Below are 22,599 nucleotides of genomic sequence, written 5' to 3' on the forward strand. Positions count from 1 at the left end.
AAGACCATTGTTGAGACGACTTAGATTTCAAGGGCATCGTGGGGAGGAGCACTGGGTGTTATATGGAAACCAACTTGACAATAAACTATTAAAAAAAAAGATTTCAAGTGCAAAAGAACACAAGACAGAACCACAAATGGCTATGTACACCGTACGCCTAAACTACTGGCTTATAATTGTTTACCATAGACACAGTCCTTTGAAAAATACCATTTTAAGGTAAGCACACCTCAAACATTGAGAGGCAAAGTCCCCTACATGTGTTCATTTAAAAATTATTTTGTTCCAAACAAATTATTTTATTCATTTTGAAACATTTGTCTGTGTTTTCTTGTTCATCACCATCGACATCACCTTTATTGATAACATTGATGAGTGCTTCTTAGCTTCCTAGCCATCGTTCTAAGCACTTTTCATGTTTTATATCCTTTAAGGTTCCTGTAGGTACTATTAGTAACCCAATTTATAGTCAGTGGAATAGTAGTCCCCCCAAAAGACTTTTGTGTCCCACTCAATGGTGCCTGTGGATTTTACCTTCTTTGGGTTATCTGACTGGGCCCTGAATGCGATCTCGTCTATCCTTATGAGGCAGAGGCAGAGGGAGATCAGACACAAGGCAGAAGAGAAGGCAGTGTGGACATGGAGAATGGGAGATCGGAGTGATGTGGCCACAAGCCCGGGAATGCTCCAGCCACTAGAAGCTGGAAGAGACAAGGGCCTCTTCTCCTCAAGGTGTCCAGAGGGAGCCTGGGCCTGTCAACATCTTGATTTCAGCCCAAGGAAACTGATTTCAGACTTGTGGCCTCCAGAACCGTGAGATTAAGCTTCTGTTGTTTAAGACATCATGTTGGTAGTAACTTGTTGTATAGTAGCCATAAGAAACTAACACAAGTAAGGAAAGGAAGTCGCAGAGAGGAAAAATAAATTGCCTAATTTAATGAATAAATTAAATAAATTGCCTATTTAATGACAGACCCACAACTGGATCCCCTGTTGTCTGTACTTGCAGCTCTGACACGTGGTGAAAAGCCCACTTGCCTACTGTGCTCTCCCTCCCAAACCTTTAGAGTTCCCCATACCCTCAAGGGCACTGGGTCCTTCCTCCTCAATTGTTTCCAGAAAACACCACTGAGAGCCCGAGCAAAAGAACCGGAAAGCAATTCTTGGTATTTACATATCAAAATAGGCTTTCAGAGCTTTTAGCAGAGACAACAGCCCAGGTGTTTTTCCTCAAAAGACTGAACAACTAAGATCGGACTGTTCTTGGCATAAACCATAGACTGAAAAGCATAGCTGAGGAGCCAGGACCTTGATTCCCCCCAAACTTGACCTTCAAGTCCTAGCCTCTCCCTTTCTGCGTACTGAATGCTGTCTTTCCCCATCATACCTTCTACCTTGTGCGGGAGCGTAATCCTCAGTAAAAGCCTTGCCCAGAAATCCTGCTTGGCCTCTAGTTAATTTCAGTTGCTTGGTGAGCTCAAGGACTGTGGTTGGTAACAAAGTACTCGTGTAAGTAGCCTCAGACTAGATCACTGTTAAAACATTTGACAACTTCTTTTTCTTTTTTTGGGTTGTTGGTTTGTTACATGTATCATTCAGTTACCTTCACAGTTACAGCACTTTATTAATAATAAAACAGTTACTTTTTTTTTTTGGTTCTTGGTTTGCTACATGTATCATTTGCAGTGCCCCCTGAAGGGAGAATATTATGGAAAAATAATTGCTTCAGCTAGTGAATTCAGTTTAACCAAGGCAATTTACCTGCAGGCAAACGGCACACTGGCCGCTCCCTTTCCTGACCATCAGATTTAATCTCTCACAGTTAGTCCTGATCATAACCCAAAAACCTATTATTTTCCGTTTCAATAGAATTCATTAGGTTCAGGATGAACTGCATGATCTCAAAAGTCATAGCAATTTCTGCTCTTCAAGTATTCTTACCCAGTGGCCTTTTCTATTGCTGGACTCTACATTCCTTTCGCTATGATTTTGACTAAAATTTATATTACCCAAATAAAACAAAAGTGAATTTATGAACTCATGATACATATTTGTTACACTCATAAAATCGCTCTGTGTAGTTCTCACTTAATTTGTTGGCACTATAAATATTTATAAACTGTACCTTTTTTTTGCAATGACTACATTAAAATGTGAATGAGAACGTCAATAGCATCAAATTAAACTTAAAGCTTAAACCTCTAACTTAAATTTGGTATAAAATTTTATTGCAAGTTTGTGTCTGATTTCAATCCCCTTCAGTACCTAGATTTCAAACATCGCAAAAAACCTTAACACACAACTCAATTTCCTATATGAAGCACACCGAGGAAAGGCACAACAGAAAACTCTAACGAAGTTTTTTTATTAAACAAAAATAAATCTAGAAGATCATTTACTTTGTTGAAGCTGTTTGTTACCACATCAAAGCCTGCAGTTTTGAAATGCATGGGCGAAATGCTAAACCTGGATCAACAAAGTGATCGTTACACATAATTTCAAGGAGCTCAAATGTCATTTCTCTTTCACTTCTTGGAGTTAGAATAGTATGTGATGATTTAAGCACACCATGGTTTAAGAAAACTGGCGACTGATATCCTTATCATTTTCTTTAGAATTTAAAAGATTTCAACAATGATATTTATATTTCATTGCGAGTGTGTGTGATTACCAAGGGGCAGTCTGGAGGACAAAGAAGAAGAAAGCAAGGAGGGAGAAGAGAAACATGAAACCAAAGCAGAAATGCTTGGGATGCATAAGGACAGCTTGGAGAGAGAGAGAGAGAGAGAGAGAGAGAGAGAGAGAGAGAGCGAGCGAGAGCATGGCTAACAGAAAAGAGAATTTCAGGGAAGGTGGTAACACCATAGATTCAAAGCCTGATTAGAAAGAACCACTGAATTTGATGGCGGGTTTGGCAGGGGGTTTATAGAAAATGCAATGCCAGGAGAGCACTGGGAGTGAAAAACTAGATTACAAGGAGTAGAGGGGACTGAGAAGAGAGAACTTGGTGTGTTTTTTCATGATGTTTGGGAGTCAACATAGTGAGAACATAGGATGCTGGCCTCACAGATGGGCAAGAAGAGCAAGAGTCTGTGCATGGAGGACCACGTGTTAGCTGTATCAGCTCACACTCACAAAGTTATGACTTAAAAGACCATTATTCCATAATACCTGCTTCCTCCTAATATCTATTTAAGCAAATACAAAATGTTTAAAAGTACTTTCATCTCTCTAGTATGAATTCAAAACTTGTTTCCATTTTCTTCAGGTACTTGAATTAAACAAAGAAGGAATTTCCAGAATTCTTTGAAATGTTGTTCATTAACTGTGTAGGTGGACATGGCTGCCTACGTTCCTTTCACAGTAAGTGTAGCCACAGAGCTGGAATCAGCTCCTGTCCTAAAAAAGCTCAATATTCACCTCTTTATAGTATACCACTATATTTTCTCTTATTAATCAAGGGGCTGGTCTCTCTCTTATTCTTCTGTGTACTTTTAATCATCTGCTTTTTTGGGTATGTGTCCAATCCAACTTTAGCTAGCCTCTCTACTTTTATTTATTTATTTATTTTAAATATTTTTATTTATTTCTAGGAGAGAGAGAGAGAGAGAGACAGCATGAGCAGGGGAGGGTCAGAGAGAAAGTGAGTCACAGACTGAAACAGGCTCCAGGCTCTGAGCTGGCAGTCAGCACAGAGCCCGATGCGGGGCTTGAGCCCACAAACTGCGAGATCATGACCTAAGCGAAAGTCAGAGCTTAACTGACTAAGCCACCCAGGCACCCCCTTTTTTTTGTTTTTTAATATTTTTATTTGCCTCTCTATTTTTAGAAATGGATGCTTAAGTGCTAATAATATGCTTTTTTTTAATGTTTCCTTAATTGTGGCTGAAAGAGTCACTGAATCCACTTTTGCATAGTTATCTCCTTTCTTTGTGTTTTTACTCTCTCTTATCATAAGCCAGTCCATTTGGAAATGAACATGCATTTAACAAAATAGATTTTACTCAACTTTAAAGAGTTAGCTTTGGGTTTACATTTATATAATAGAATTCATGTTGGTTGAAACTTCTTTTGAGATACCTGTTCATCTCAGAATATGAATTAGACAAGTTAAAACAATTTGCTTACATTTCAGTTCTTTTTCAACAAAGCACTAAATATTTCAGAGGGTACTGTGGACCCACAGAATAAAGGGCAAACACAGTGCTTGGTAGTGAGGTGTACGTGTTTGGAGCATGTAATACAAAGACTACGCACCAGTTCACATATATCAACAATCATATGTTGTTTTCCTTACAGATAGGTTTAAAAGATATTCAGGCTTCCATGGGGAAGAGTCTGTCATTTGCTGTCACTTTCTTTTTTTTAAAAAATTTTTTTTAATGCTTTATTTATTTCTGAGAGAGAGAGAGACAGCATGAGCAGGGGAGGGTCAGAGAGAGAGAGAGAGGGAGACACAGAATCTGAAGCGGGCTCCAGGCTCTGAGCTAGCTGTCAGCACAGAGCCCGACGCGGGGCTCGAACCGCAACCATGAGATCATGACCTGAGCCAAAGTCAGACGCTCAACCGACTGAGCCACCCAGGTGCCCCTTGCTGTCACTTTCTTAAAGACTCCTTAGTGCAAGCCATGAACAAGTCATGCTCAGTCTGTGCTTTTGTTTCTCAGTACAAAATACAGTCTGCATCTGTAAATACAGAGAACTAAGTGATGATTGTAGGGGGGTGGAGGTTGGGTAAAATGGGTAAAGGGAAGTGGGAGGTACAGACTCCCACTTTTGAATGAATGAGTCACAGGAATAAAGGGCACAGCATAAGGAATATGGATGATATTGTGGGCACCTCGGTGGCTCAGAAGATTAAGCATCCAACTCTTGATTTTGACTCAAGTCATGATCTCATGAGCCCCACGTCGGCCTCTGCATGGACAGTACAGAGCCTGCTTGGGATTCTCTCTCCCCCTCCCTCTGCTCCTCCCCCGTTGGCGTACACTCTCTATCTCTCTTTCTCTCTCAAAATAATGTTTCAAATAAACATTAAAAAATGATATTGTAATAGTGTTGTACGATGACAAGTCCTAGCTACATGTATGAACAACGCATAATGTATAAGCAATTAAAAAAAATTGACGAGTCATGTTAAGAAATGTAGGAACCAATATGTAGGGTCAATTATTGGGTGAAGCTGTAATAATTTGAACATCAGAACGAATAATGATTGAGGCTGACCAAACACACTGAATCAGTGAAAATCTGTGATTCCATAATGATCAAAAAAGAAAGGTAAAAAACCCTCATTGTTAATATTTAAAGCAGCTACTTAAGTAACACTTCTGTGGCTCCTGTTCAGTTTTGCTATGACTGCTCTAAAAATGTTTTATAAATTATATAAATTATAAAAATAACCACACTTGAAAAAATGAGTAATTAAAGAGAAAGAATTAAGCATTTGTTTTGCCTTTTTTCTGGTAGAAGTTCTAGATCAAATGAACCAAGTTGGTGAAATAAGGTTCTACATTACTTATGAGTGTCAGACAATATATACAGAAGGAATAAAAGAATTACAAAAACAATTTTTGCCCATTTTAACAAAATTGTTTGATTCTTGTAAGGATTAGCAGTTGGTTATTTAAAAAAAATTAAGTAAATAATTAATCCACATAGTGACCAAGTATATAACACAGATTTTCTTTTAGTATCAAGCAACACTTCCAGAATAATAGTAACTTTGGGAAAAAATGTATAGCATTAAATGTTTTAGTAGAAAAGAAGAAAGGCTAAAATTGAGTGAGCTAAGCATCCAGTTTAAAAGTTTTAGAAGAATAACAAGTTAAAACTAAAGATGTTAGATATAGATTTCATTTACAAATATTTGTTATGGGCTTACATTATTCTGGGATCTGGATTAATCCATGAACAAAACAGACAAAAATCCCTGTTATGTTGGAGCTAACATTCTCATATGGGAGGACAGACTATAAATGTAAAAAAATAAAGTACATTTCATGATTGAAGGTGAGAGCTATTTAAAAAGAGTAGAGTAAGGACGTCAGAAATATACAATAGCAGAAATTAATTAAAAATTAATTAAATTAAAAATTAATTAAAAATTAATTAAATTAAAAATTAATTAAAAATTAATTAAAAATCAAAGATCGGATAGATAGCAAAACAAAGACCAAATTAGTACCTTTAAAACTACAATAAAATTAACCACATCCATCTCAATCTGACCTCTCACTGTTCAGCGGCACTGTGGCCCCTCATATGCAGGATAATCACCATTCTGTCAGAGAACAGGGTGGCAACATTCGGAAGTTTAGAATGGGAATGCCTCTTGATTCTGCAGCTTTCCCTCTCTGCCTTTATCCTAGCTCACATATCCACCTGTAATACATAGATGAGTGTTCTTAGCAGTGTTGTTTGCAACAGCAGAAAGTTGAGAACAACCTAAATGTCTATCAGAAATTAATAAATTGGTATTCATGCAATTGAATGCTATGTGAAGCCGAAGTGAATTAAATAAGCTTATGTATATTTAAAAGGATGGATCTCTCAAACATAATGTTGACAAAAAGAATCCAGTTGTGGACAAAATATTGTGATTTCAGTTATATAAAGTTTGTTTGTTTTTTTAATTTCTGAGAGGGAGGGAGAGAGAGAGAGAGAGAGGGAGAGACAGCATGAGCAGGGGAGGATCAGAGAGAGAGGGGGAGACACAGAATCTCATCCAGGCTCCAGGCTCTGAGCTGTCAGCACAGAGCTCGACGCAGGGCTCGAACCCACGAACCTGAGATCATGTCCTGAGCCGAAGTTGGACACTCAACCGACTGAGCCACCCAGGCACCCCATCAGTTATATAAAGTTTTAAAAGTTGCACAATACTGTGCTTTTTTAAAGGAATGAACATGTATACAGTAAAACTTTTTTTTTTTTTAATGTTTTTTGAAGGAGAGAGAGGCAGAGCATGAGCAGGGGAGAGGCAGAGATTGAAGGAGACACAGAATCCAAAGCAGGCTCCAGGCTCTGAGCTGTGAGCACAGAGCCCAATGCGGGGCTTGAACCCATGAACCGTGAGATCATGACGTTAGTCGAAGTTGGACTGAGCCACCCAGGCAGCCCTGTATCGTAAAACTTTAAATAAATATACAAACATAACAAACAAGTGCAGAATAGAGAGTGAAAAAAAGGATCAGGGAATAGCAAACAAGAAAGGTTTAACTGTGCGGGAAGTTTTATCTTTATTTCATTGGTGATAAAATGAGTATTTGTCGCCTATTTCATTACTTTTTAGGATTACATAGTACTTGAAGATAAAAATTAAAAAAATACCCTTCTCTTTCTCTCCATGTCAGTTGCCACTATCCTAGACTAGCCAGCCATGGTTTCTCTCTGGGACAGTTGCAATGACCCCTACATGTAACTCCTGGCATCTCCTGATCTCGAATTTATTTTATTTATTACAGCCTGAGTAACATTTTTAAAGCCCAAATGTGTTGACATCACGAGGTGCTTGAAAACACTTCAAGGGTTTCCCACTGCCCAAAGATCGAAGGTTCTCGTGGGCAAAGCCTGACGGGTCTTTCATCACTCTTACAGACATGTCGTCCTTCCTTCACAATCCATGCTCTAGCTGTTGCGGACGAAATGACACAAAGACAAGACACACACAACAGACAGACGCAGACGCAACTCCGGCCGGAGGAACAATTCTACGCAAGCCCCTCTTGCGGTTTATTTTATACCCCGGTAACTGGATACAAACTGAAATCTACAAGATGCATTCCTTTACCAACTAAGGGCAAGTAGCCAAACACATTTCAAGGACGGGGGGGAGAAAAGGGAGGGAGCGACCCCAACATGTTTACGAAGAGGCCTGCTCACAACTCCAGCCTCCTCCTTACTTCTAAGGAGGGCATGTTCCCTCGTGTGCGAGCGGACCATGAAACTTGGATATTGTGTGCAGGCCTCCTGGCAGAGCATCCTGTTTGCAGGCATGATCTGCCCAGGCAGGGAGCCCCGTGTGCAGGCACATCCCCGCGTCCCTAACCACGCTTTCTTGTGGTCGCTGTCGGGCTCCCACACTAGCCATACTGACCCCATTCCCCAAATGAACTGTTCTGTCTAAACTGTTGGTCTTCACACACCCTCTTCCCTTTTCATAGAAGATCGTCTTTCTCACCTTCCATCTGGTTTCCTGCCCCTGTAACCAGCCCTTCCCCCTCCTGGTTACCTGGCCAACTCCAGTTTCTTTTTAGGGTTCAGCAGAGATACCACTTCCTGTGGAAACTCATCCCCGGCCCTGGAATGCCTGGGCAATATAACTCTTCTGTGTGCTCCCAAATGCCCAATGCTGCCACCTAATTTTATATCTTTATTTGGGTAGAGATGATGCATTCTTTCTTATAATCAGTTTTCTGACTCACCTACAAGATTATAAACCAACTATAATCAGTACCGCTTTCCTATGGCGAGCTCACCACAAATAGCTCAATATATTTTTTTAATCAAAAGAATGAACAAACCTACAATTGCTAGTTTTTGAGACACGGTTTCAGTTGAGAATTGAGGAAAACTTAAAAAACCAGAGAGCAACTGCACATCGCTCACAGTGCCTCTTTCTGTTGCTAGTGGGAGTATGAATTTGTGCAGCCACTTTGGAAAGAGTTTTGTATTCCCACTGAAACTAGATAAGGTATGCCTTAGGATCCAGTGTGCCCACTCCTGGGTATGTAGCCAGGAGAGACGAATGCATACACCCACCAAAGACCGGTACAAGAATGTTCTCAGCCTCTATTTATAGCCAAAGCCCGAAACGTATATCAACAGTAGAATAGATTTATTAACATGTGGTATATTCATACAACGGAAGCCACACAACAACAAAAGAGAATGAACTGCTGATACCACAAGGACACGGTTGACTCTTACGGACGTGATGTTGAGTGAAGGAGGTCAGGCTCAATAGAGACACAGCATCTGATTCCATTTCTATGTGCTAAGAAGGGCAGGGCTGGGCTGCGGGGATGAAGATTGAGATCTCGAGCATGGGTAGCTCAGCAGGGACTGAGGATGTCTCTAAAGCCGGGGATTACAGGGTATTGGAAACCATAGCACTTCTTCGAAAGCTTCACAATTCTTCTTCACATATGAAAAACGTTGGATTTGCAGGGGCTTTCTTTTCTTTTCTTTTCTTTTTTTTTAAATTTAATGTTTTTTTTTTTTTTTTTTTTTGAGAGAGAGAGAAGGAAGGACATACAGAGCATGAGCAGGGGAGGAGCAGAGAGAGAGGGAGACACAGAATCGGAAGCAGGCTCCAGGCTCCCAGCTGTCAGCACAGGGCCTGACATGGGGCTCAAACCCACAAACCGTGAGATCATGACCTGAGCTGAAGTCAGATGCTTAACCGACTGAGCCACCCAGGCGCCCCACAGGGGTTTTCAAATGTATACTTCCCTCTTTCATTCATCTTGGAATTGACATAATTCTTATCAAATGCATTAATTAAGAAAGGTAAGTATGCAGAGGATCGGCGCCTTTCTCATGTGTAAGGACAATAATTGAGGCACTGAGCATTGGTAGGAAGAAGAAAACCGTGGCCGAAGACCGAATTTCCTTCCTTAAATCAGTTCGTGCCTGTCATTTGACACTATTGGAAGGAATCAAACAAAAACTTGCAGTTTCCTAATAATGACTGAAGAAATCATCAGTTCTTTTAGAAGGAATGATGTAAATGAAGCCGCTTTTACTACCAGGCCACCTGGAATGGGGGTGGAGGAAATACAGTCAGAAATTAATAAAAATCTGCAATTTCCAAGAGAACTTATATTTTTCTTCTGAATGTCAAGCTCCCCATCTCCTATTTGTGTTTAATTTTTAGTTGTTCCTTTGTTAGCCATATCTTTCTGTATACTGGTTTGTCTACTTTTGATGTGCATCAGGTCCATTGGGCAGAACCAGGGACATCCCTGTGAAAACAGCCCTCCAATAACTTCAAAGGACTTAGGCACTGAAAACATTTCAAATATTAATTATTTGTGAAGGGATCGTGAACATTCACAGATATTGACATTTGTGGCACGTGATTGCTGCACCTGCCTACATTAAGATTTGCCTACAGATGATTTTTTAAAAACAAGTATACTTTTCGTTTGTAATCTATGAATTTTAAACACCTGTAGTTTACTTAGTTAATTACCAAGCTCATTCAACACATCTGGCTTCTCTGTCTTTGTGCTAATCAATAATTATTTGATTACAATGTTATGCCTTTTATGTTAATCAGGATTTTGAGACCACAAAATTGTGCTACCTTTGTGCTTCATGCTGGCACTAATGTATTATATTTATAGTGTGGCATATTCATAATTCATGTATGCATATGCACGAATGCAGACAGTTTACTTAATTTGCGCAACGGAATTTTTATTTTTTTATTTTATTTTGTTTTATTTTTTCTGCTAAGTTTGCCTCCTGAAAAGAATACCCTTACTCATTTCTCAATTAGGTAAAATCCCTCATGTGAGGAAAAAAACAGGTATTTGTTTTGATGTGATAGAATTCTTTTTAAAAAATAAAAGGAAAAGTCATGTAGTCCTTTTAGTTGTTCCCTTTTTGAAAACTATCTGGATACATAGAACAATATTGGTGTTTCTGACCTCTGAATGTGGCTGCTGGTGTGGTTTAAAACCCTCTGCAAAAGAAGACTGTTTTCTTAATTGCTTCCTTTGCTGAAATAATTGTGAAGGCTGGAAAGAGGTCTGATTAATTGCACACTTGGATGTGGTAAAAACCTCTCTGGCAGATTCTTCTCTATCACCATCAATCTCAAGTTGCACAGTAACCGTCTTAGACGGCTTGTAAGAGGCAGCCTCCTGGGATGTGGAAATTTCAGAAACAGTACAGTTCTGGGTGGATATTCACTGTAGCAGAGGGATGCATTCTTACTGCTTGGCTCCTCATTAGGGTGTTTAGGGTTCCATACAAATCTCGGTGTGTATATGTGGATGGGGTGTTATTCACTGTGCTGTGGGGAGGAGCTGAACTGAGAATAAAAACCCAACTCTTCCCATTTGTAGCTATTTTCCTTTTGAAATCATTTCCCCCTTCATATCTCCGTAGATCCTTTGATATGAATACATGCCATCATATCAAGTTTGGATACACCACATGCCAACAACACTTCTATGTACTTCATCCAAATAGGATTAAGTTATCGCCAGCCAGATATCCCACAAGTGGATAAATGCAGGGGCCACAAGGGAGTCACCTAAATAATGGACATTGTTTTATTTTACTACTATTTGATTCTTTTGGGAATAATGCTATTTAAGGTCATTTCCTTTATTTCTTTTTTTTTTTTAATACTACTGGCTGAGTCATGTCCTAGGGTTCTAAGGAGCTCAGGGTACTCCTCAAACACGAATTAGTTCATATTAGAAAGTGAATTCTTACTAGGAGTGATTAATCTCAATAATTTTAATTTCCACAAATGAAGTAAAGATCACTTTTAGCTCTCCTTCGTTGGAGTTGAATTTGAAGTTTTCCAAAGAATGTTTATTCATTTATTTATTTATTTTTAACATTTATTCATTTGTGAGAGAAAGAGTGTGAGTGGGGAAGGGCAGAGAGAGAGAGGGGGACACAGAATCGGAAGCAGGCTCCAGGCTCTGAGCTGTCAGCACACAGCCCAATGCAGGGCTTGAACTCACGGACCGCCTGATCACGACCTGAGCTGAAGTCGGATGCTTAACCAACTGAGCCACCCAGGCGCCCCAAGTTTTCTGACGAATATTTAAATCCTTTTCAATTTGCTGAACATGAGGAGAAATATAAATTTCTGTTTTCCTTTGCAGATAGCAACTACTCTTGAATCAAAGCACCCAACTTGTCCAAAAGCATACTTATATTTTTGTAGGTGCTTAGATGACTATACATACTATCATCTAACCTCTTGCCCTTCGCAGTTCCACCTGTACCCACCAAACAATGCTCCCCCCGAGAGCTGGGATTATTTCCAGGGTCTCTGGGTAGTTACTGTGGCTACATCTTTTGCAATGACTGAAACAGCAACATATGAGGCCGCAGGTGCTTGTCCCCCTTCCCCTCTGTCTAACGAAAAGCTGTCAAACAGTGCAGGTTTCCCCCTATGAATACAATAATTCCACTATACATATGGATCCTTATACATTTAAAAATCTTATTAGGTCACAAGATTTTCTCTGAGAATGAATGCATATATTTTTCCTTGGTCAGCTCTATAACAGAAAGACTGTTTATAATCATTGTTCTCCATCCATTATACAGCAACAAATGTCCTATTTTCTAAATTAGCGCTTCATAATCTAAAAATATCTAGTCTATATTAATTATATTATCTTGCACACCAAAGTTACTTAGAGCTATTTCAATTCAGAGCCGTTATGTGACTCACACAGCCCGATGTGTTTTTCCTATAAGAATGATGCTTTGGGTATCTTGTCAACCAATGATAAGTCCTGATGGCATCTTATTTGTTATTTGAGGATAAGTATTGTGCATCAGGGGCTCTGTGCACACGGAAAGGCCAAGCTTTGTAGAGGTGGAGGCTGGTCCAATCAGCAGTCAGATGATGCTCCCACCATCCCTGAGGCTGGAAAAAAAAAATCATCCACCAAGCGTCCAACTCTTTTTCTCAAAGTCTGGGAATGAGATATAGGGTTTTTGAGAAAGACTAGCACTTTAAAAGTTAGTTTTTGGAGACTTTCCAGAAACAGATCAAACAGGAGAAGATTCTTTTTACTGTCACAGCTGTCATTCCTTTAAAAGTCGGTCTCCTTAGTGAAGGGCACTGTTTCTACGGGGCACGTTTTGGGGAGGAAGAGCCTGTAGCATTCAAAGGCAGCAGTTGCACCAAGGACTGGGTAACTGAGGCTGAAAATTCGGCACAGTTCACCTGGCATTCTAATCATGGTCTTGTCAGTAGGAAAAAGTAAAAGAAAAATCTCAATTTGGGCAGCAAGCTATTGGCTGACTTTCCTTTTAAACCTTTAATCAGAGGAGAACTGAAATAGAAAGGGCACTTGCATTCTCCCTAAATTCTTAACAAGTTTAATTTTCATTTATGTGTTCAACATTCTCTAATTTCAGGCCATGTGCCGAGTATCCTGTAATACTTTAGGCAAGTTACATAAAATTTCAATTTCAACTTAAAAGTCCAAGTAGTTCCCTTATATATATTTTTAAGTTTATTTATTTATTTTGAGAGAGAGAGAGAGAGAAAGAGAGAGAGCATACACAAGAGGTAGAAGGGCAGAGAGAAGGAGAAACAGAATCCCAGGCAGGCTCTGCACCATCACCACCAGCACAGAGCCTGATGTGCATCTCGAATCCATGAACCGTGGGATCATAACCTAAGCCAAGATCAAGAGTAGATGCCACTCAATCAACTGAGCCACCCAGGTGCCCTCCCTTATATTTTTAAATTTAGGCAATCTTCAGTAGAGAATTATGCTATCTGGTACATCTGCCTCTATTTGGGGAATGTTATACATTTAAATTTCCAGCTTTTAGATGACTCTGAAGTATATATTACCCCAGAGCAGACCTGCCAATGAAGAAAAGTTCTGAAAGGGCAGAAATCTTCCCGACTAGCCACTCTCCATGATCTCACATTATATCAGAGGCCAGTAAGTGCTACTATGTGGTCCTCGGTAAAGATCCATGAAGAATGGAAGGGACAGATGCATAATACGTACCAGATGCATTTTAGGGAAGGATGGACCGACATTACGTAACTTAGAAGAAGTGAAATTAAGTAAAATGTTGCTGAAAAGATAGCAGCCACCTTTTCTGGTGGGCATGGTAACACAGGGAAGACCCACTTCCCTCCTCTTCTCCACTTTGTCCAGAATTTAAATAATAGCTTCTCTTTGAGTCATTCAACAGATAGGACCAATTTGCAGTAGGAAGCCCAGTAACTTGATGGCTTGGACCATGTTGCCTTTGGGGCGTAATGTCTAGAAAGAAAGGCTAGAATGAAAAGGGGAGAGGAAAGAAATGCTCCCATTGTCAGAAAAAGTTCAACTGGTTGGGCTTAGGAGAAAAGGGAATTCTATGGGGACCTTCAGTAGACCGGGAATCCACAGGTCAGAGCCATGCATTATATAAAATGAACAAAAGACAGAATTTGAATTACAAGATAGTAAATAATTCCATTGAGAGTTCTTGTTGCTATTTAATGGTTCATGGTATCCTTTGGTTATTTATTTTACTCATGACCATGAATACTACTCTCAAATTCAGATAGCTTATATTAGAATACACTACACAATGCATATTTATTTATGAACATTTAGAAATAAAGATGTTCCTATCATTTGATGTGAATGTATAAATGCTCATCATTGAGCATCATTTAATCAGCTCATCATGAAATACCAGGAACTGTTACTGAAAACATTCTGGGCCATTTATATAATGATTCTCAGTACTGAATAAAAAAAGGTTCTACTTTGGGGATATTTAAATTTCAGCTTCTTAGTTTGATAAATACTTAATTTGGTCATAACTACCCATAACATGAGGCTTCGGTTTAGTATTCATGTGTGAACAATAATAAGTGTTTGCTAGGTCAGTTCTTGAATCTGATAAAAATGCTGCAAGGGATTTTGCAGTTTATGCAAACTACCACTGTTGGCATATCCAAGCATCTCCATCTTAATCTTTAGCCCTTTTCACACTGTAGTATAACTTATCTTTTCAGGATTGTTTTGCCCATTGAATTTATGTTTCTCAAGAGCTGGCATGGATTCGTTTTTATATACACAGTACCTAAAACAGAGCTAAACATACAGCAGATAGGTAATAAATGTTCATTGATGAATTATTGGTTCTTAAATAAGATAAATAAGACCCTTTAGAACCAAGGGTTAATTTCTTACCTATTCAAGAGTTAAACATAAAATATAAACTATAAAAGCCTTAGAGAAAACAAACATAAATATTTATCTTAGCGTGAGGAAGGACTATGTAAACAAAAATGGCGAGAAAGGAAATGATGAAGAATAGATATGAAAAATTTGCCCTCGGTGATAGCTAATGACAGGAATTGACACTGGAATTAAGAGTTGACTACTTCCACCTGTGTTATGCTAAGCTACTTTGAAAAGTGCTTTTGCCACAATTGAGTCTTTTCAACCACATGTTAAAAGGAACAATATTCCTGTAAACAACACTATGTTTACACAGATAAATTGGTTTAATGCATTAAGGAAAAATGCCACATGAATTAAACAAGATGCATTAGAAAGGCTTCCAAAAACTTACCAACAAATAATGGGTTTGACTGTATTTCTCAGAGTTTAGTCAATTAACCTGGTGTCCCTTAGGTGTGGCCCCAGGATTAGAGTACTAGCGAATTACTTAGTTGTAAAATATGTACAGTTTTACAGCTCCACAAGGATGTAACGAGAAATGATCCTTCTTTTTCTTTAAATAAAATTTATTGTCAAGCTGGCTAACACAAAGGGTATATAGTGTACTCTTGGCTTTGGGAGTAGATTCCCATGACTCATCACCACATATAACACACAGAGCTCATCCCAACGGGTGCCCTGCTTAATGCCCATCACTCATTTTCCCCACCCCTCCAACTCCCCACCCCCATCAACCCTCAGTTTGTTCTCTGTATTCAAGAGGCTCTTATGGTTTGCTTCCCTCTCTGCTTGTTAGGTATTTTTTTCGCTTCCTTCTATTTACCACAGCCTTTTTTCGCTGAGATTCTTTTACAAATAGTATGCCATACTAACCAAGAAAATCCGCAATTACGTGTTTAAGGATCCTACGCGATAATTGAGAAAAAGTCTTGGTCTGGAAAAGTTACAAACTTCAGTGTTATACCTTTAATTTTTGCCAGTGGATTCACCATCACAAAGATTTTGGGGGGTAAATTATTGTTTGTCTAGTAAAATTAAAAGGTTTGAAATTCTACTTACAAAGACTATTTTTCTGTATTCGTATAGAAACATATATTTATAAGAATGTAACAAAATTATATACTTATTAAGAATCTTAATCGTGTGTATAAATACTGGACACTTTAAAAATAACCTGACTAATTTAGAATTCAAAATTAGCACATGACCCAATTAGCTGAATAATGATTATCATTATATGGTTTCATAAAGATACCACTTTAATTATATTAAAGCATATAACACAGTAAACCACAGTGTTTTTTTTTTAAGACTCTGATTATGACGTCAATCTTTTTAGGCAAAACTCACTAACTGAAGAAGCAAAGAGTAAATATAGGAATGCAATAAAAAACCACTTTTCAAATTTGAGAGGTTAATGTATTATATTAGGAATATTCTTTTTTAAAAATGTTTATTTATTTATTTATTTTGAGAGAGAGAGAGAGAGAGAGAGATAGCATGCAAGAAGCAGAGAGGCCAAGAAAGAGGAAGAGAGAGAATCCCAAGCAGGTTCTGCGCTGTCAGTGCAGAGTCTGACATGGGGTTTCAACACATGACCGTGAGATCATGACCTGAGCCTGAATCAGGAGTTGGACGCTTAACAGACTGAGACACCCAGTGCCCCTCTAAAGGGAATATTCTAATGCTTCTGGGAAAATTACTCAGTAAAGTATGTTGAAAATATAATAAAACACGGTAGCTAGAAAATGAATATTCTTTCTATAGATAAGTGTGACTATTTGGCCATGGTCACAGGATGACGGAATTGTGGTCCCTTCACATTTCATATTGTGGGTGTGGAACTACTTTCAGCGGATGTCAAACCTCCATTTGTAATTAAATTCATGCTACCTCCTGATGAAATATTCCTTTGCTACAGCAATTTTTAAAGTAGAACTGAAGCTACAATAATTTAAATGCAGATAGAGCCTCCTGACTAATTCTGGGACTCAGATGCAGCTTCAGCAGCAGCTTAATTTCTAGGTAAATTCTGGTCCGGTTTCTTGAAAGATGATTACTATTAGCTGCTATTCTCTAAGTTGTTTTGTTTTTTTCTCAAATACTTCCAGTTCCCAGGCCAAAGGGAAGGAGTTCCCCATGTGTCTATGAGTGTTCTGAGGCAAGCTCTTTAGAATGATATTAATCTCTATGCCACAGATTCATGTATTTTTTAATCTGCTTCAAGAACAAAAAGGATATAATAGCCCATTAGGAAACATTAAATCCTGATCATTTTGTTAATGTTCTCGCTAATATGTGTTCTATAAAGTTGCTCACTTTTATAACTAAGATTCGAGTGTCATGGGTTAATGAGCCACATAGTTGTACATCTGCCATGAATCCATTATCAGAAAAGGACTCATCTATCGCCCTAGCAGATGGATCAGAAGTCCTGGAGGGGTAAACTAACCCCCATCCTTCACTGCTGAGTCCTACAGCTTTACAGAGCATTTTCACATCCCATCCTGTTTGCTTCTTACAGCCATTCTCAGAAGTCAGGAGGAGAGTGTGTTGTTATTCTCCTTTGTTCGAAGGGCCTGTCACGGAAACACAGCCTCTTGTGCATTCTTGACCAGGAAAGAACTGTGGGAAAGGTCTTTCACTGGGGGGGTCGTTGGCGGACTGCGGCTGGGGTGGTGGTGAGGCAGGAAGGGGACACACAAGGGCAGTCAAAACAACCAACTGGCACGTACATGACAGAGGAGGGAGGCACACTCGGGTGCTGACGTGCTGCATGCCTCTTGCATTATGCCTTACGTCAAGTTGGTGGGCCAGCACTAACAGCGCCAGTTCATCGTCACAGGAGATGACGAAGTTGCTGAGGCCTCTTCCTTTGTGCCCGTCCTTGCCTGGCCCTGTGGCTCAGGGGAGGGGACTCTACCCTCTGATCTGGGGTGCCCTGGCTGTTGGGCTAAGGGTGAATCTGTGATCCTACCTGGTGACTCTTTCAGGAAAAGGCTAGAAACCCAACTCCCGCGTGCAGAGATGGGAGAAAATAAGTTACAAGGGCTAAAAATTTTCTTCATATCTAAGAGGGTGCCATTGTTTCTTTTCCTGGACATTGTCTTGACAGAATAACAAGAGAAAATAGCAACAACAATAGTAGCTGACACATATGGAACACTTACAAAGCCACAGATTTTAGCACTGGGTGTATTTTAACTAGCTTAATCCTTGCACAGCCTCTGGAGTAGCTGATACCATGCTGCTGACCTTGTAGACGAGGTAACAAGTACTGGATTGTGAAGCCTGCCCACACTGCTTCCAGCCCTCAATCAACATGGCAACGTTGTCATTAGGTTACGTTTGAATATACTTGGGTTTATTTTCAGATCATTTACATAACTTGTTTTAATTGATAGCCTTTAAGGAGCAGACCTGATTTTGGAAGGTGGGCTGACGTGGCAAAACAGAGACATGGTAATAACCTCCATCCTTGACTACATTACTGAATCAACCAAACTTACAACCTGCTCTACTTCTGGGCTTTTCACGCAAGATGCTAAGTGCCCGTCACACCTACAGCACTTGAGTCAGAGTTTCTGTTACTTCCCGCATTAACTTTCCTGAGTGATCCAAGAGTCATACTTGAGCACCAATTATGGATGCAGCTACTTGTGACGGAATTTTGTCCTTGTCATTTTGGGTGGATTTTTGTTGTTTTCTTCTGAGGGAAAGCATCCTCTCCCTTTTTCATTGGTAAAAAGGGAATGATAGCCACATCTACTTCATATGTGTGCTGAGGATCAGATGGTATAACATAAATATAGTACTTAAAACAGTGTCCCAAATGGAATTTATATTCACTAATATTTAGCGATTTTAAATATTATTATATTATCATTACTTTTTTTTAATTTTAGAGAGAGAGAGCATGAGCTGGGGACAGAGCAGAAGGAGAGGGAGAGAGAGAGAGCATCTTAAACAGGCTCTGTGCTCAGCAAGAAGCCTGATGCAGGGCTCGATCTTATGACTCTGGGATCATGACCAGATTTGAAACCAAGAATCGGTTGTTCAAACACCTAAACCACCCAGGTGCCCTTCCCTTAATATTACATTTTATTATTAAGCCTTGACAATTTTCTAATCTGTAAAATGTGAATAACAATGAATTTATAGGGTTGTTATGAGATACAATGAAACAACCTACATAAAGTGTTTAGCAGAATATCTGACACATAGAAAATGTTCAACACTTTTTTGGCATTTTTCTTTCCAATTAATTTTTTTATTTCGACCAACATAGTGTACATATGATGTAAAAGATAAAACAAATGTTGTAAAGTCTTATAATTAAAAAAAGCAGTCCTTTCTATTTTAGGAGTTAGAGCTATCATGTTATTTAAAAATATATATATACATTAAAAATAATACTGTCATGTTTTATGTAAAGATTTACTCCTTCAATAAACCAGTCTGAATATACATACTTCATACCTTTTATTTTATAAATGAAAACCAATTACAGCCTGTGCAAGCTGTTACATAAGAAATGCCATGCTATTGTATAAGCAATTGGTCTCTTTCTAAAATGAAAAATGGAGACATGTCTGGAAAATTATATTGCTTGCTGATCCATAAACTCATATAGATCAAATATCCAAGTACAAAAATTAAATACCTAATACTATGCCCCTAAGGAAATATTATACTATCTGGATAAATTGAAAACCTGATCTATCAAAATCTCATGGTTTAAGTATAATTCTGGTTGCAAGACATATTAGTAATAGCAACTTATTCTAAAAAGATTCCAAATATATTACAATTAGCTTTCTAGCCCTCTCAGAAACTGATGAAGCTTTATACAAAGACAATAAACTAAAACTCCATTTGTATTATTAAATTAGTAATAGAATGAGGGATTCTATATATCAAAGTCATATTTAGTGACACATATAAATCATAGAACTGTTCACTTCAATCTGTTCTTGATTTGGGAGCTAACAAATCTTAACTTCTAAAATTCATTTGGGGGACATTCCTAGTAATTGAGTGATGCCTAATTTATAATAGATGTGCTGTGTAACAAAATGCAAACATTAATCTCTGTGATTATTAGTGCCATTGTGCTTTCTCAATAAATATTTGTTGAATATGTAAGAACACAGGAGTAGATAAAGTGCCCCTCCAAAATGTTGTCAACTTTTTCCAATACAGAACTTTTTTTAAAACTTATGTGCTGTCTATATGTTACATCACTGTAGGGAAAAAGAGACATTTGGTTTTATTAATTTGTCAACTACATCAATCTGTAGTAAGTGAAAGTGCTGTAGCACTGTGTTTTGAATGTATTCCAAGTATCCATCTATTCAAATTTACAAACACCGATTTAGTGTCTTCTATGTCTTGGATATATTCTGTGAGAGAGTCAAAAATAAAAACGATATTATTTTGGTCTCTTTTCAAGATAGGGTACCGAGGGCCACCGGCTGGCTCTGTTGGTTGAGCGTTTGACTTCAGCTCAGGTCATGATCTTGGGGTTTGAGAGTTCGAGCCCCACAGTGCGTTCGTTGCTGTCAGTGCAGAGTCCGCTTTGGAGCCTCTGTGCTCTCCTCTCTCTGCCCCTCCCCTGCTCATGCCCTTTCTCTCAAAAATATTTATTATTTATTTTTTAAAAAAGATAGGGTACTGAAAGCACACACACACAAAACAATAGTCAAGACGTATATTTAAAGACATAATCCACAAGGATGGAGAAAACGTGAGAGGAGGCAAGGGCACAGGGTTTGAAAGGTGGAAGCTGATGGATGAGTGGGAACTGATGGCGGTAGGAAAGATAGGGACAGACTCGGGGCGCCTGGGTGGCTTAGTCGGTTAAGCATCCGACTTCGACTCAGGTCATGATCTCACAGATCGTGGGTTCGAGCCCCGCGTCGGGCTCTGTGCTGACAGCTCGGAGCCTGGAGCCTGTTTCAGATTCTGTGTCTCCCTCCCTCTCTGCCCCTCCACTGCTCACACTCTGTCTCTCTCTCTCCTTCAAAAATAAATAAACATAAAAAAAAAAGATAGGGACAGACTCATGTTACACCTGTGGAACCATAAAAAGCACCAGTTGCTTTAGGAAATGAGCTGAAGAGGATGTTTCTGAAATCAGGCAGCCTGGGCCCAATCTGTTTGAGAACTAATTAGACCTCTGATGTCTTCTGCTCCTTATTGCGACGTATCCCTCCTTCCCCCACAAGTCTGGAGATAGACTCATTAGAGGGAGAACACAGAAGACTGTGAGCAGGCAAATGCTACACACGGTTGAGGGTATATGTGCCATGCCAGTGACATGGAAATTAAGGATCAGAGGTACACTAAATGAATGCAAAGACCCCTGGTCTTGGCTCCGAATTGGTTCTCAAGATGCTGGCTCCCAAATCTCTCCCCTCTAGATATAAATTGGAAGATTCCTTCCTGAAGAATGTATCTATTCCAAAACAGAAAAGACAAAGACATTGGCACCTGTAATTCCCCAAGAAATGGTCCACACAGGTCAGTTTGCAGTGTGGCTCAGAGTTGAGGAGCCCAGTGCTCAGCCTGGCCTGTTAGGTTTTAAAGCCCTCATTCAATCATGCACAGAAAGCTAAGGAGGAGAAAATTCTGGGGCTTTCAAAGGTAAAGACTCAAACTAACAAATGGGGGGGGGGGAAGGTAAAACTAAACCCCCCTAAAGAAAAGCAAGCAACTTTGAAGGAGTAGATTATGCAGGGAGAAAAAAATACTTAAAAAAAAAACTATTAGGAACACAAACAAACCCAAAATAGGATGCTGTTAATGCAGAATGTTCAAATTTAAAAGGGGCGTTGAATATCAGAAACATAACAGCACATGAGAAGATTTAGTGGAATGACTGGAAGATACAATTTTAAGAACTCTCCCTAGAAAGCAGAGTGATAGGAGTAAAGGATGGAAAATAGAGAAAATCAAAAATCTTGGCAGGCTAGTGCAGAATATCCAATGTCGGAGGGGTCCAAACTCCAATGGGAAATTCAGGGCACAGACATGGAGGGAAGAAACGTATCAACAAATGATTTGCAAATATTTAATATAGGTCCTACGTTTCCAGAAAGAGGGGTCTGCTAAATGCTCAGCAGATGCCTTGTTTGTGAAGACCTTCTTGTTTCCCAGAACTCAACCATTACTAGGTCTGGAGATACCCCAAATGGCGTTCAGAATCCTTCACGCCAGATCATGATTTAACTCTCTCTGTGCCTTGAAGTATGAAAGACTAAACTCTGGAACTCTAGATGATAATTTAATTAAGTAATAATAAATCCCTGGAAAAAGATTCCTTGGACAGCACTTTATGTTACATCAGCCTGTTAACAATGAACAGTGGGAAGGATTTACCCATCGTGTCTTATTTATGCAACTCTTTAGGACATTCATTACCCACGGAAAACTGGGAAGTATCTTCTGGGCTATTAAGTTCCATAAAAAAGGTATTTCATGGCTCTGAATCCTGCCAGTTGTTGTCTGTGGAAAATGGATGATTCTTAAAGTCATTCCATTTGACCAAATCATTGCTCTCAGCAGCAAATGAGCCATTCGATGTTCTTTAGAACTTTAAGACCCTTTAACTTTGAACTCAAAATGAAACTTTTCCTAAATGAAGCTTTAAAGCAAGATGGCAAGGATACTCACTGTTTAACTTCTT

At 39.1% G+C, this 22,599-nt stretch overlaps 1 protein-coding gene across 1 annotated transcript in view; it reads right to left on the bottom strand.

Annotated features, from left to right (window-relative positions):
- The window catches only part of NKAIN3 (sodium/potassium transporting ATPase interacting 3), a 268,812-nt gene that overhangs the window by 132,671 nt on the left and 113,542 nt on the right, over positions 1-22,599 (bottom strand). The window lies entirely within an intron of this gene.

Source organism: Hyaena hyaena, unplaced genomic scaffold (assembly GCF_003009895.1).
Source record: "Hyaena hyaena isolate Hyena2069 unplaced genomic scaffold, ASM300989v1 scaffold_496, whole genome shotgun sequence".
Lineage (NCBI taxonomy): Eukaryota > Metazoa > Chordata > Mammalia > Carnivora > Hyaenidae > Hyaena > Hyaena hyaena.